This window comes from Vicia villosa, unplaced genomic scaffold (assembly GCF_029867415.1).
Source record: "Vicia villosa cultivar HV-30 ecotype Madison, WI unplaced genomic scaffold, Vvil1.0 ctg.002145F_1_1, whole genome shotgun sequence".
In the NCBI taxonomy this organism is placed as follows: domain Eukaryota; kingdom Viridiplantae; phylum Streptophyta; class Magnoliopsida; order Fabales; family Fabaceae; genus Vicia; species Vicia villosa.
The window spans coordinates 297,734-312,285 of NW_026705851.1; positions in this window are offsets into that span (position 1 = coordinate 297,734).

The window sequence follows — 14,552 nt, forward strand, 5'->3', positions numbered from 1 at the left end:
TAAAATGATATATTTTTTTCTAGATTTCTTTTTGTAAATACGATCATAATCTAAAAATGTAGAGAATATCATCAAGATAATATATGTAACACCCCACACATATTTGTCTAGAATAATATGCATAAAGTATTAAATATGGTTTCATAAAGACAACAATTACATAATGTCGCAGCGGAAAGATAATGAAAACACCACAAGCACGAAGTACAAGAGCCGAATGTATCATGGCCAAAATGATAATACATCCAAAATAGTACAATATCCAACGAGGTACTACAAAAGCATAAAAAGCGAACAAGAGATAATGTCTAGTAACAACGCCAAAGGACTAATCCGCCTTGCCTTTGCCACGATCTTGCCTTGAACCACCTGAAAAAGATAGAATTGGAATGGGATGAGATTACTAAATCTCAGTGAGTCCACCTATCCTATTGGTCCACTCGGATCTAAAAGGTTCATGCATAAAACCGAATCCACCATTGATTCAGGGTTTATCCTCACATCCGGTACAAGTACGGAGTAAACAAGTGATTCATCCACCATTGGACTCATCTTATACAAATACACAAGTATATCAACAAACAAGTATGCCAAAACCCATACCCGTGTACGGGGAATCCAGAAGTGTCACAAACCTCGGCTAGATTATAGAATGAACGCACCCTCGATGAGTTCACCCATGCATATTGTCAAGTGACTCGTACAAGCACACTGCAAGAGTAGTTAAGCAGGTTCGCACAAGCCTATTTGGCCGTGAGATGACATTAGCCTAAATGGCGTCATTGTCCCAGTAACTACCCGTACGCTGGTGTGTTCACACCAAGTACCCAACCGCCATCTTGACGCATGAGCCCACCGGGCGAAAGCCTAGTAGTAGTCTACATGACTTCACTAGAGGTGAGTTACCGAAAATGTATTGGCCTACGTGGCCACATAATCCCACCATACCGAGCACGCAAGTGTGTTAACGCCAAGTGAGTAAAACCCCGTACGGAAACTCACGAGCACACTGCAACGGTAGCTCAGGTGCGCGACCTATGATCACATCATCGGACTATTCTACGGACTCCATGGTCCGGGAAAATACCTTGACTTCATAGTAAGAGGTATATCCCAATCTAGCCCCCAGTCACTTCGATTCAAGCATACGCACATACAACAAGCGTAAGGTCATAAACCAAACCAATCCGAATGTTTAACCAAAACATTTGGATATCAACATATTTCCATGCTTGTTCTCATCATAGTATTCAGAATTAATCACGATTGAATAGACAAGAACTATAGAATAAACATATTCACTATCACGCACAACATTTCACGTAAGCAGTTGAATAGGAAATAAAGACAATGCGTGTCATAAAACATCACACCTTATACGTACATAATTGTACTAATGATTAAGGAGGAGTTTGGTTACCATTAGTATCCCAAAACTGCTCTCAGGGGAAGAAAAATAAAACTCTGCTCAGCACTGGCCGCTTAGCGGGCTGTAAGCGGGCTTTCCAGTGGTGAGCCCCGACTGTTCCTCCGCTTAGCGGCCTCGCGTCGCTTAGCGGCCTCGCGATAATTATTTTCTACAAACAGCATCCTCCGCTTAGCGGCCAAGGTGGGTCCGCTTAGCGGGATTGCGAATTTCTGGAAAAATGCTCAGCATCCGCTCAGTGGCCTTAGTCCGCTCAGCGGACCATAGCAGATGCAGAAAAACGCAGAACTCATCAGTTATGTTCTGGGGTACCCTAACCCCTTAAATCCACCTGCATGCACGAATTAAACACATATCCAGCCAGCACATGGTATAAACAAGTGGTAAACAACATTAAAACATGTTATTAGCAAGAAATTGGGCATAATCTCTCAAAACCCTTAAACCCCAAAAGTTCCCAAATCGAATCAAAACCCCATTTTCTATCTAGGGACTCACCTTTAGATGGAAGAAGTAGTTGAAACTGAGATGATTGGGGCGAAAATCGGAGCTTGAAGATGATTCTTGGTGCATGCAAGATTGAAGGATGACAAGCTTCTCTCTTCCTCCTTCTATTTCACGTTTCTTTCCTCCTCTCCCTCTCCAAGAATCTGTTTGGCACAAGTGAGGGATCAAACAAGCCTTGAGACTTATGGTGGGGGAAATGTCACAATTGCCCTTTAACTAAGTCATAATAGCCATTTTGCCCTTAGTTCTATCTCAACTAATATCATTTCCATTTATTCTAAAAGAAATAAATAGGATATTACATTCTCCCCCCCTTAATTAGAATTCGTCCTCAAATTCGAAAACTCACCAGAACAATTGAGGGTAGGACTCCCGCATCTCTGACTCAAGCTCCCACGTAGCTTCCTCAGGACGCGTCTCATCCCACAACACTTTTACGAGAGGTATCTCTTTGTCCCTCATGGACTTGCTAGCATACTCCAAAATACCGCAAGGTTGGGGATCATAGGAGAGATATGGTTCTACTTCAACAGAATCTGGGAGGATAGGGTGAAAGGCGTCAGGCACGAACCTTCGGAGCTGAGATACATGGAACACATCATGCAGCCCGAATAGTGAAGGTGGCAATGCCAACTGATATGCCACTTCGCCCACCCGACTCAAAATCTGGTATGGTCCCACATATCTCGGACTAAGCTTGCGCGTTTTGAACGGTCCTCCCAATCATAATCTCGGGGTAACCTTCAAATACACGTGGTCTCCAACATCGAATTCCAAAGGCCTCCTTCGCTTGTCCGCATAATTTTTCTGTCGGTCTTGCGCTTTCTTAAGGTTATCTTGAATCACTTTGACCTTCTCAGTGGTCTCTTGTATAATTTCCGGTCCAAGAATACTCTTTTCTCCCATTTCAGCCCAACACACAGGAGATCGACACTTTCTCCCATATAGAGCTTCATAGGGAGCCATACCCAAACTGGCATGGTAACTGTTATTATATGCGAACTCTACCAAGGGTAAATGATCTTTCCAACTCCCACCTTCCTCCAGAATATAAGCTCTTAACATATCTTCAATCGTCTGAATGGTTCTTTCCGTTTGTCCGTCAGTTTGAGGATGATTAGAAGTACTCATATCCAGTCTAGTCCCCATTTCCTTATGGAACGCCTTCCAGAATCTTGAAGTGAACTTTGGATCTTGATCAGACACTATACTGGATGGCACACCATGTAATCGTACAATCTCCGCTATGAAAAGTCTCGCGAGGTGTATCACCTTGTGAGTCGTCTTTACAGGCAAAAAGTGAGCAGACTTAGTCAACCTGTCCACTATTACCCATATAGAATCATATCCGCCTCGGGCACGAGGTAATCCCACAATGAAGTCCATGGAGATAGAATCCCACTTCCACACAGGTATCTCCAACGGCTGAAACATTCCGCCTGGTCGCTGATGTTCAATCTTAACCTGTTGGCAGATAGGACACTGTGCCACGTATTCTGCAATCTCTTTCTTCATTCCTGGCCACCAAAAGTCTTTCTTCAAATCTTGATACATTTTGGTCGATCCAGGATGAATAGAAAATTTACTCTTGTGGGCTTCATCGAGAATCAAACGCTTCAGTTCCAAATCATTTGGTATACACATCCTTTTCTTAAACAAAAGGATTCCGTCGGGTGCTCTAGTGAAGTCAGGCATGTTCTCACTTGTTTGCAATTGCTCGTCATATCCTTGAGCCACTTGAATCCTCTCTCGCAGTTCGTTTTGAATACTCAAGTTACTAATTAGTACACCATTGGGTGTCCAATCGAACTGGAGGTTGAGATTTCGAAGCTTCTCTAATAATCCATACTCTAACATCATCAACTCTGCAATCCGAAATTCCTTCCTACTTAAGGCATCTGCTACTTTATTAGCTTTTCCTGGATGGTATTTCAATTCGAAATCATAATCTTTAAGATACTCCATCCATCTCCTTTGTCGCATGTTCAACTCTTTCTGATCAAAAAGGTACTTCAAGCTTTTATGATCACTAAACATCTCAAAGTGAACTCCATACAAGTAGTGACGCCATACCTTGAGTGCAAAGACTATTGCAGCAAGTTCCAGATCATGGGTAGGATAGTTTTCTTCATGAGGTCTCAATTGTCGGGATGCATAAGCCACAACTTGACCGTCTTGCATCAATACCCCACCCAAGCCCTTCTTAGAAGCATCACAGAATACTTCATAAGATCGGTTTGGATCTGGAATTACTAACACGGGTGCAGTAGTCAAATTCCTCTTAAGCTTCTGAAAACTCTGTTCACATTCGGAATCCCATTCAAAGGCAACTTCCTTTCGAGTGAGCTTTGTCAATGGTAGTGCTAACTTAGCAAATCCCATAATAAATCTCCGATAATAGCCTGCCAACCCTAGGAAGCTTCTGACTTCTGTCACACTCTTTGGTCGATCCCAATTCACCACCGCTTCTACTTTAGAAGGGTCCACTGCCATGCCTCCCCCAGAGATGACGTGACCAAGAAAACTTACTTCGGATAGCCAAAATTCACACTTACTGAACTTTGCGTACAATCGTTTCTCTCGAAGAGTAGACAACACAATCCGCAAATGCTCTTCATGTTCCTCGGGAGAACGAGAATATACCAAGATATCATCGATGAAGATCACCACAAACTGATCCAGGTATGGTTGAAAGATTCGATTCATGTAATCCATGAAAACCGCCAGAGCATTAGTCACACCGAAAGGCATAACCAAAAACTCGTAATGTCCATACCGAGTCCTGAATGCAGTCTTAGGCACATCTGAGCTCTTTACCCGAATCTGATGATACCCTGACCTGAGATCAATCTTCGAGAACACACTGGCCCCTTTCAACTGATCTAGGAGGTCATCAATTCGTGGTAAGGGGTATTTGTTCTTTATGGTAACTTTATTCAGCTGACGATAATCGATGCACAAGCGCATACTCCCGTCTTTCTTCTTTACCAAAAGAACAGGAGCTCCCCATGGAGAAACACTGGGTTGGATAAAATGCTTTGCAAGAAGCTCTTCCAATTGGCTCTTCAGTTCCCTGAGTTCAATAGGAGACATCCTATAAGGAGTGATGGAAACTAGGGCTGTTCCAGGAACAAGATCAATTGAGAATTCCGCTTCCCTTTCCGGAGGAAGAGAAGTGATATCCTCAGGAAACACATCAGGAAATTCACACACCACCGGAATCTCTGACAATTCAACTCTCACGGAAGGTTCCTTGGAAAGAACTAAAAGAAAGGATCTTTCTTGAGAAAAGAGATAATTAACCGTGCTGATTGTACCTTCTATCAACTTGGTAATTGCATCATCGGAGGGAGTCTCTTCTACTGGAATGAATATGGCCTTCTCCTTACAACCAATATACACCGAATTAAGAGATAACCAATCCATTCCAAGAATGACGTCAAGTCTCTTGAGGGGTAAGCAAATTAGATCAATCGGAAAGCCACGACCATTAAAAGACACTGTACAATCCTTACAAATCAGTCGGGCTTCCACCGTATCATCGGTCGCCGAAGAAATGACCATAGGATAGGGTAATGGAGTAACTTCCAAACCAAGTCGACAAACACATTCGGTTGAAATAAAGGAATGAGTAGCTCAACAATCAACTAAAACACACAAGGGTTGATTGTTTACATAACAAGTACCTGCGATGAGATGGTTGTTCCCCTTAGCCTTCCTCGCATCTAAGGTATACACACGTCCTGTAGTCGTCTCAGGAGCCTTCTTCTTTCTACGACAACGTGGAGAGATGTGACCCTGCTCGCCGCCTTCGAAACAAGTAACTGGAGTGAACCTGCAATCTCCGGTATGCCTCCTCCTACACTTGTCACAAAAAGGAGGTCGAGAGGATTGGTCACCAGGGCTTTGTTTCTTCTTTGATGGAGAATTGCGGGGTTTCAAGTGTTGAGTAGATCTTCCTTGGTCTCTAAAGTTAATCCTGTTTTGATTCCTTTCTTCTTGAACTCTCTTCAAGCTGTTCTCGGCAACATAGCACTGCCTCAAACATTCAGCATACGTAGTGAACTCCCTCTGGGACACACTATGAGCAATGTCAGCCCTCAAACCCATCAAGAATTGATCAATCTTCCATAACTCATCAGGAGCATAAACAGCCTGTCGTGAGTAATCAGCCATATCTTCAAACTTCTCAGCATACTCAAAAACTGACAAGTTGCCTTGCTTAAAGTTTTGGAACTCTCTTTCTCTCTGGGTCCGAACACTGTTAGGAAAGTACTTCTCCAAAAATGCCGCCTTGAAATGATGCCAGTCCTTAGGGATCTCCTGGGTAGTGAAATAGGTAGATGCGGTATTCCACCACCTAAGAGCCGGTCCTTTCATCTTTTGGGTAGCAAAGATTACTTTCTCCTCTTCGTTACACTGGATTGCCTGGAATATCCTCTCCATACTAGCCAACCAATCATGAGCTACCACCGGGTCTAAGCCACCTGCAAACTCTGGAGGATCCATTCTGAAGAAAGCACGAAAGTCTGGCCCTGCTGGAGCTTGTGGAACAGGAACTGGAGCAGGAGGTTGTTGTCCCTGCATACCTTGCATCATCTGCATCATCATCTGATTCTGCTGCTGCATCTGTTGCATTATCTGTTGCCAAGGTACGCCTGCATTCCCAGCTGCTTGCTCGGGTTCCACATTCCTAGTTCTAGGCCTCCCGGGACCTCTGCGTTGCTCAGCCATCTCCCTGTCTGTCCTACACACGGAATTAAGTTGATCAGGCTCAATGCCATAGGTAAGACATACGGAATCATGCCGGCTATACACATATGAGGCAGAATTGTACTGCATTATGATGTGTCTTTAGCAAAGCCGAGAATCGACCTGCTCTGATACCAACTGTAACACCCCACACATATTTGTCTAGAATAATATGCATAAAGTATTAAATATGGTTTCATAAAGACAACAATTACATAATGTCGCAGCGGAAAGATAATGAAAACACCACAAGCACGAAGTACAAGAGCCGAATGTATCATGGCCAAAATGATAATACATCCAAAATAGTACAATATCCAACGAGGTACTACAAAAGCATAAAAAGCGAACAAGAGATAATGTCTAGTAACAACGCCAAAGGACTAATCCGCCATGCCTTTGCCACGATCTTGCCTTGAACCACCTGAAAAAGATAGAATTGGAATGGGATGAGATTACTAAATCTCAGTGAGTCCACCTATCCTATTGGTCCACTCGGATCTAAAAGGTTCATGCATAAAACCGAATCCACCATTGATTCAGGGTTTATCCTCACATCCGGTACAAGTACGGAGTAAACAAGTGATTCATCCACCATTGGACTCATCTTATACAAATACACAAGTATATCAACAAACAAGTATGCCAAAACCCATACCCGTATACGGGGAATCCAGAAGTGTCACAAACCTCGGCTAGATTATAGAATGAACGCACCCTCGATGAGTTCACCCATGCATATTGTCAAGTGACTCGTACAAGCACACTGCAAGAGTAGTTAAGCAGGTTCGCACAAGCTTATTTAGCCGCGAGATGACATTAGCCTAAATGGCGTCATTGTCCCGGTAACTACCCGTACGCTCGTGTGTTCACACCAAGTACCGAACCGCCATCTTGACGCATGAGCCCACCGGGCGAAAGCCTAGTAGTAGTCTACATGACTTCACTAGAGGTGAGTTACCGAAAATGTATTGGCCTACGTGGCCACATAATCCCACCATACCGAGCACGCAAGTGTGTTAACGCCAAGTGAGTAAAACCCCGTACGGAAACTCACGAGCACACTGCAACGGTAGCTCAGGTGCGCGACCTATGATCACATCATCGGACTATTCTACGGACTCCATGGTCCGGGAAAATACCTTGACTTCATAGTAAGAGGTATATCCCAATCTAGCCCCCGGTCACTTCGATTCAAGCATACGCACATACAACAAGCGTAAGGTCATAAACCAAACCAATCCGAATGTTTAACCAAAACATTTGGATATCAACATATTTCCATGCTTGTTCTCATCATAGTATTCAGAATTAATCACGATTGAATAGACAAGAACTATAGAATAAACATATTCACTATCACGCACAACATTTCACGTAAGCAGTTGAATAGGAAATAAAGACAATGCGTGTCATAAAACATCACACCTTATACGTACATAATTGTACTAATGATTAAGGAGGAGTTTGGTTACCATTAGTATCCCAAAACTGCTCTCAGGGGAAGAAAAATAAAACTCTGCTCAGCACTGGCCGCTTAGCGGGCTGTAAGCAGGCTTTCCAGTGGTGAGCCCCGACTGTTCCTCCGCTTAGCGGCCTCGCGTCGCTTAGCGGCCTCGCGATAATTATTTTCTACAAACAGCATCCTCCGCTTAGCGGCCAAGGTGGGTCCGCTTAGCGGGATTGCGAATTTCTGGAAAAATGCTCAGCATCCGCTCAGTGGCCTTAGTCCGCTCAGCGGACCATAGCAGATGCAGAAAAACGCAGAACTCATCAGTTATGTTCTGGGGTACCCTAACCCCTTAAATCCACCTGCATGCACGAATTAAACACATATCCAGCCAGCACATGGTATAAACAAGTGGTAAACAACATTAAAACATGTTATTAGCAAGAAATTGGGCATAATCTCTCAAAACCCTTAAACCCCAAAAGTTACCAAATCGAATCAAAACCCCATTTTCTATCTAGGGACTCACCTTTAGATGGAAGAAGTAGTTGAAACTGAGATGATTGGGGCGAAAATCGGAGCTTGAAGATGATTCTTGGTGCATGCAAGATTGAAGGATGACAAGCTTCTCTCTTCCTCCTTCTATTTCACGTTTCTTTCCTCCTCTCCCTCTCCAAGAATCTGTTTGGCACAAGTGAGGGATCAAACAAGCCTTGAGACTTATGGTGGGGGAAATGTCACAATTGCCCTTTAACTAAGTCATAATAGCCATTTTGCCCTTAGTTCTATCTCAACTAATATCATTTCCATTTATTCTAAAAGAAATAAATAGGATATTACAATATAGTTATTACACACATCGGTTACTATTTCTTCTACTACCAATGTTAAAATTTTTTTTTTATGAATAGCCTTAAAATATTATCTATATTTATCTACATATTATAGTCCACTTATAAATATTAATTTACTTATTTACCACTAATTTTTGAATTAATTTTACAAAACTTACTAATTTCATCAAACAATGAATAGTATTATCCATTATTATAAAATAGCGACACGTTATTGACTTGGTCAATTTATGGAAACACTGGATTAGTCGTCGCATCGCATGACTTCTAATTTATTTTACAATTTACACAAATCAAAAAGAAAATTCATATATCAAGATTTCTTTATATAAATTTCATGCAGATTAGTTTAATATGAATTTTAAATGAAATTTCAACACCCAAGCATAACCATTTGTTGATACTCTTAATTTAACAAAATAAGTTAGAAAATAATTGCATGATATAATACCATAAACTAATATGAGACACTAAGAAATATATATGTGATTCACATTGAAAATAATGTGAAAATATAATTTCAGCATGTCTTTCATAATCAATGGTGAAAATAAAATAATATTATTTAGGATCTGTCTTAAACTATTGTTTATATTTTACTACATTTCGTGGTTACAATGTCTTCCATATCCTATAATAATCATTATAAATAAAATGTTTTTGAGTTGTCCTAACGTCTAATACTACATTATTGACGGTTTATTATACTTTTAATTTTATTATTTTAGTTTTTACAATTAATCATATCTATTTTTATAAAACTTTAAAGATTTCAAAATGAAAATGATTTGTATTTCCTAAACTAGTTCTTTGTACTATTATGGAAAATCTTAAATAGATGAAAACATATTTTCAATCGATGATAATTACTATTAAGTGAATATTAATGTCTTTGAAATTACAATGATGAAAACGATTGTCTAATTAATATATAAAATTAATAGTTATTAATTTGGAATAAACTATGTATATTTTATTTGTTTTAGAGGTGAAGACCTATTCCGTTCCTCACATAAAACTAAAGAATCCCATTTGTTCCTCGAGAAAAAGTAATCCTCAAGAACAATTGACTCAAAGATTATGGGGCAGAATAATAAACACTGACAGATCGTGCCTTATGGTTATACGATTTTCATATTAAAATTGTATTTAAACAATAATTTTTTGAGACATTAATAATAATTAATTATTAAAATGTGCTTAGATATAATTTTTAAACTTGTACACATAAGAGTAATTTTTCAATATCATCCAAATTTATTCAAGTAAATTAAATTAAATTGATATTATTTAAGAGTGTGAGTTTTCTGCCTATATATATATATATATATATATATATATATATATATATATATATATATATATATTTCATAAAACTATTAATTAAGGAATATTTTAAATATTACAATTAAATATAATTTTGAATTGAGAGATATAAAATTTTCATTGCAACTATTAAATTGAAATTATAGAATTAAATATTTTAAAAGAAATTACATTATTTGATTTTCAACTTATTTTTATGAGAATTTTATAGATTATTTGTAGATAAATTAATTCAAACAAATGAAAAAACTATTAATTTTACATTAAAATTTCCCAATCGTCAAGTTGCAACAACATTCACCCCCGTTACATGAGCCACCTTTAGATTTGCCCCATTGTTTTTCACAGAAATTGTTACACTGTGCTGGCTCTGTGGGACAAGAATTCGACGGAAAACATGCTGTGGAGTCAGATTCGATTTCTCCTGAAACAATAATTTAAATTACATTAGAAAGAATAAATGGAATTGTGAACTTATAACTTTTCATATATCTTGTATTTCATAAAATTATTTTTTCTCAAACATAACATGTGCCTTTGAATATACCTGATAGCATCCAACATTCCAAGTGCATTTATTAAAAACATAAAACGAAGCAGTAAAAATTAACATATAAATATAGATTATTACTGGAAAAGATGTTTGAGGCAATGCAGTTGATCAAAATTTTATTGTATAAAATATTTTTTTTAAAAAAAAAAGCATTTTCCTTTTAATATACTCGATAGTATCCTACAATTAAAGTGCTTTTACTAAAAACACAAAAATGTAATTGAAGCAATGAAAATTGAATTACAGATATAGGTTATTACTTGCGAAGATGCCTGAAGCAATGTAAATGATCATAAATGTTAAAAGGAGAGTCTTGTAGAATACCATTTTATTTTTAAATGTGGAAATAAGCATCTTGCAATGGCCTATTTATAATGACTTGAAGAGCTCAATTAGAACATTAGGTTCAAGTAAGAAAAATGACAAAATTTTAATAGGAAATCAGATGATTTGAAAAATTCTATCTTTTAACTTAATGCTTTTCACTTATTTTTATTATTTTTTAAGCCGATTCCAAAATTAATGTAGTTAATGTCAAAATTGTATTTTAAGTATTTAATTTTTCATATATTTAATTCCTTTTGTGAATGTTTTAAATGGTTATAAATAACTAGTTGATTGTGGGACAATTTTTATAAAAAAAATATAAACACCATATATATATATATATATATATATATATATATATATATATATATATATATATATATATATATATATATATATATATACAAGTTTTATGGGACATGTAACATCTCCTTTAGAAGAAAACCGTAACAAATTTTAAACAGTTTTGCAACTCTTGATCAAAAAATATCATATTTTAATTTTCCAAAGTATTTTTAAAATGATATATTTTTTTCCAGATTTCTTTTTGTAAATACAATCATAATCTAAAAATGTAGAGAATATCATCAAGATAATATAGTTATTACACACATTGGTTACTATTTTTTCCACTACCAATGTTAAAAAAAAAAAGTTTATGAATAGCCTTAAAATATTATCTATATTTATCTACATATTATATTCCACTTATAAATATTAATTTACTTATTTACCACTAATTTTTGAATTAATTTTACAAAACTTACTAATTTCATCAAACAATGAATAGTATTATCCATTATTATAAAATAGCGACACGTTATTGACCTGGTCAATTTATGGAATCACTGGATTACTCGTCGCATCACATGACTTCTAATTTATTTTACAATTTACACAAATCAAACAGAAAATTCATATAAGAAGATTTCTTTATATAAATTTCATGCAGATAAGTTTAATATGAATTTTAAATAAAATTTCAACTTCCAAGCATAACCATTTGTTGGTACTCTTAATTTAACAAAATAAGTTGGAAAATAATTGCATGATATAATACCATAAACTAATATGAGACACTAAGAAATATATATATATATATATATATATATATATATATATATATATATATATATATATATATATATATAGAGTAGAAAAATAAAAACTCTGTAAATAATGTGATTCACATTGAAAATAATATGAAAATATAATTTCAACATGTCTTTCATAATCAATGGTGAAAATAAAATAATATTATTTAGGATCTGTCTTAAAATATTGTTTATATTTTACTACATTTCGTGGTTACAATGTCTTCCATATCCTATAATAATCATTATAAATAAAATGTTTTTGAGTTGTCATAAAGTGTAATACTACGTTATTGACGGTTTATTATACTTTTAATTTTATTATTTTAGTTTTTACAATTAATCATATCTATTTTTATAAAACTTTAAAGATTTCAAAATAAAAATGATTTGTATTTCCTAAACTAGTTCTTTGTACTATTATGGAAAATCTTAAATAGATGAAAACATATGTAATACCCCGGTATTAATATTTCCTAAGAGTCTACTAATTGATTAATTAGTGGAGGACTTTTAGAGTTATGTTATACCTACCATGTATGTAGAAGTATTGAGAAGTAAACTAAATATGTGTGTGAGGGGTATTATAGTCCTTGTCCACTTAAATTAGGACTTAGGAATTGTTTGGAAGGCATGATAATCCTCCACTTTTGGAAACAAAACCAGATTTTGTAGAGAGGAAGAGAAAGAGCGTGAAACAAGAGGAAGGAGGGAGGAAGAGACCCATTATCATCTTCATCTTCCACCTTGCATGTTCAAGAGATCATCATCACAGCCCTGATCCATCATCAAGCAACCTGTTAGCAGCTTCTTTTACTCTGATTTCAAGGTGAGTCTCATAGATAGAGACGTTTGGGAAACTTTTGGGGTTTATGTCAATGTGAGGGATTAAGGGATTGAGAGTATGTGTTCTATAATCCTTATTCATGCATGTTTAAGACTTTATTTAGTAGTAATTCGTGTATGTACTACTGCCATGCCTTATTACTCCATCAAGAATGATTGCATGTGAAATTTTGGGGTCTGGGGACCCCAAATGCGTTTCTGCATTTTGCTGATTTTGCACTGTTTGCTGCAGCGAACTTTCTTCCGTTGTAGCGAATAAACCTGGGAGTTAAATTGATTTATTCGCTGTAGCGAACTTTCATTCGCTGTAGCGAATCAGGGCTTCGCTGGGAGTTCGCTGTAGCGAAAGGACTTGGATTTGAGAAAGTTTGCTTCTGTTTGAGTTCGCTGTAGCGAACAGAAGTTCGTTGCAGCGAACTGGTCTGGTGCAGAATTGGTATTTTCCCCCCTATGAGTACAGTTTCGCTTCGTATCAGAATCGAAGGCCTCTTATGACTTGTATAGCATTCTGATATGTGTTTTATTTGTATATGACCGTAATCCCTTGGATATGTTTGTATGTTGTGAAATACATATTGTGTGGATAACATTGTGATATTATTATTATCGAATTCGTTTGTTCCGGTTGAACACTCGAATGTGATTGCCTGTGTGATGGCTTGTACCGTGCTGTGTGATCTCGGTGATGTGTGTATGCTTGAATCGGAGTAGGCCTGGCTAATAGATGATAAATCGCTTAAGACCACGACTATTGCTGTGTGATCTTTAGTTCGTGCCTTGCTGTGTGGTCTGGGATACCTTGCTATAATACCCGATATTATATTTATATAATCTTTATTATTACTAATATGATTGGTATAAAATAAGATGGATAAATATGATATATATTTATACTAATTGGTCTTTTGTGCTAACTAAACCTATTAGTGGAAATAGAAGGGGTATAATGGTACTTTCACTCTTAAATGGAATTGGGACTTGTTTGGATCCCTCATTCTTTTCTTGATCAAAAACAGAATTTTGTGAGGGAGAGAAAGAGGAAATGAAGCGTGGAAAGAGAGGAAGAGGAAGAAAGTTTCAAAACTTGGTTCAAGCTCACTTCTTGCATGCAGCAAATTCTGTCCAACCCTTGCTCCTATCATCATCTCCATCTTGCTTTAAGCTCTATCATCATCTTCATCTCCTCCTAAGGTGAGTCCCTAGTTAGTAGCCATGGGGTTTTGCATGTGGGGATTCAATTGGGGTTTAGGGATTGTGAATGAACCTATAAATCAATGATGCTAAATCTGTTTGCTTTGCACTAATCTTTGCATGCTGAAGTTCTTAACGGTATTTGTATGATGAAATTTCGTTTGGACTGTTATACAAGTGTAGGGGATCAACTATAGGTTGTTTGGGACTGGTTTAGAGCTCCTAA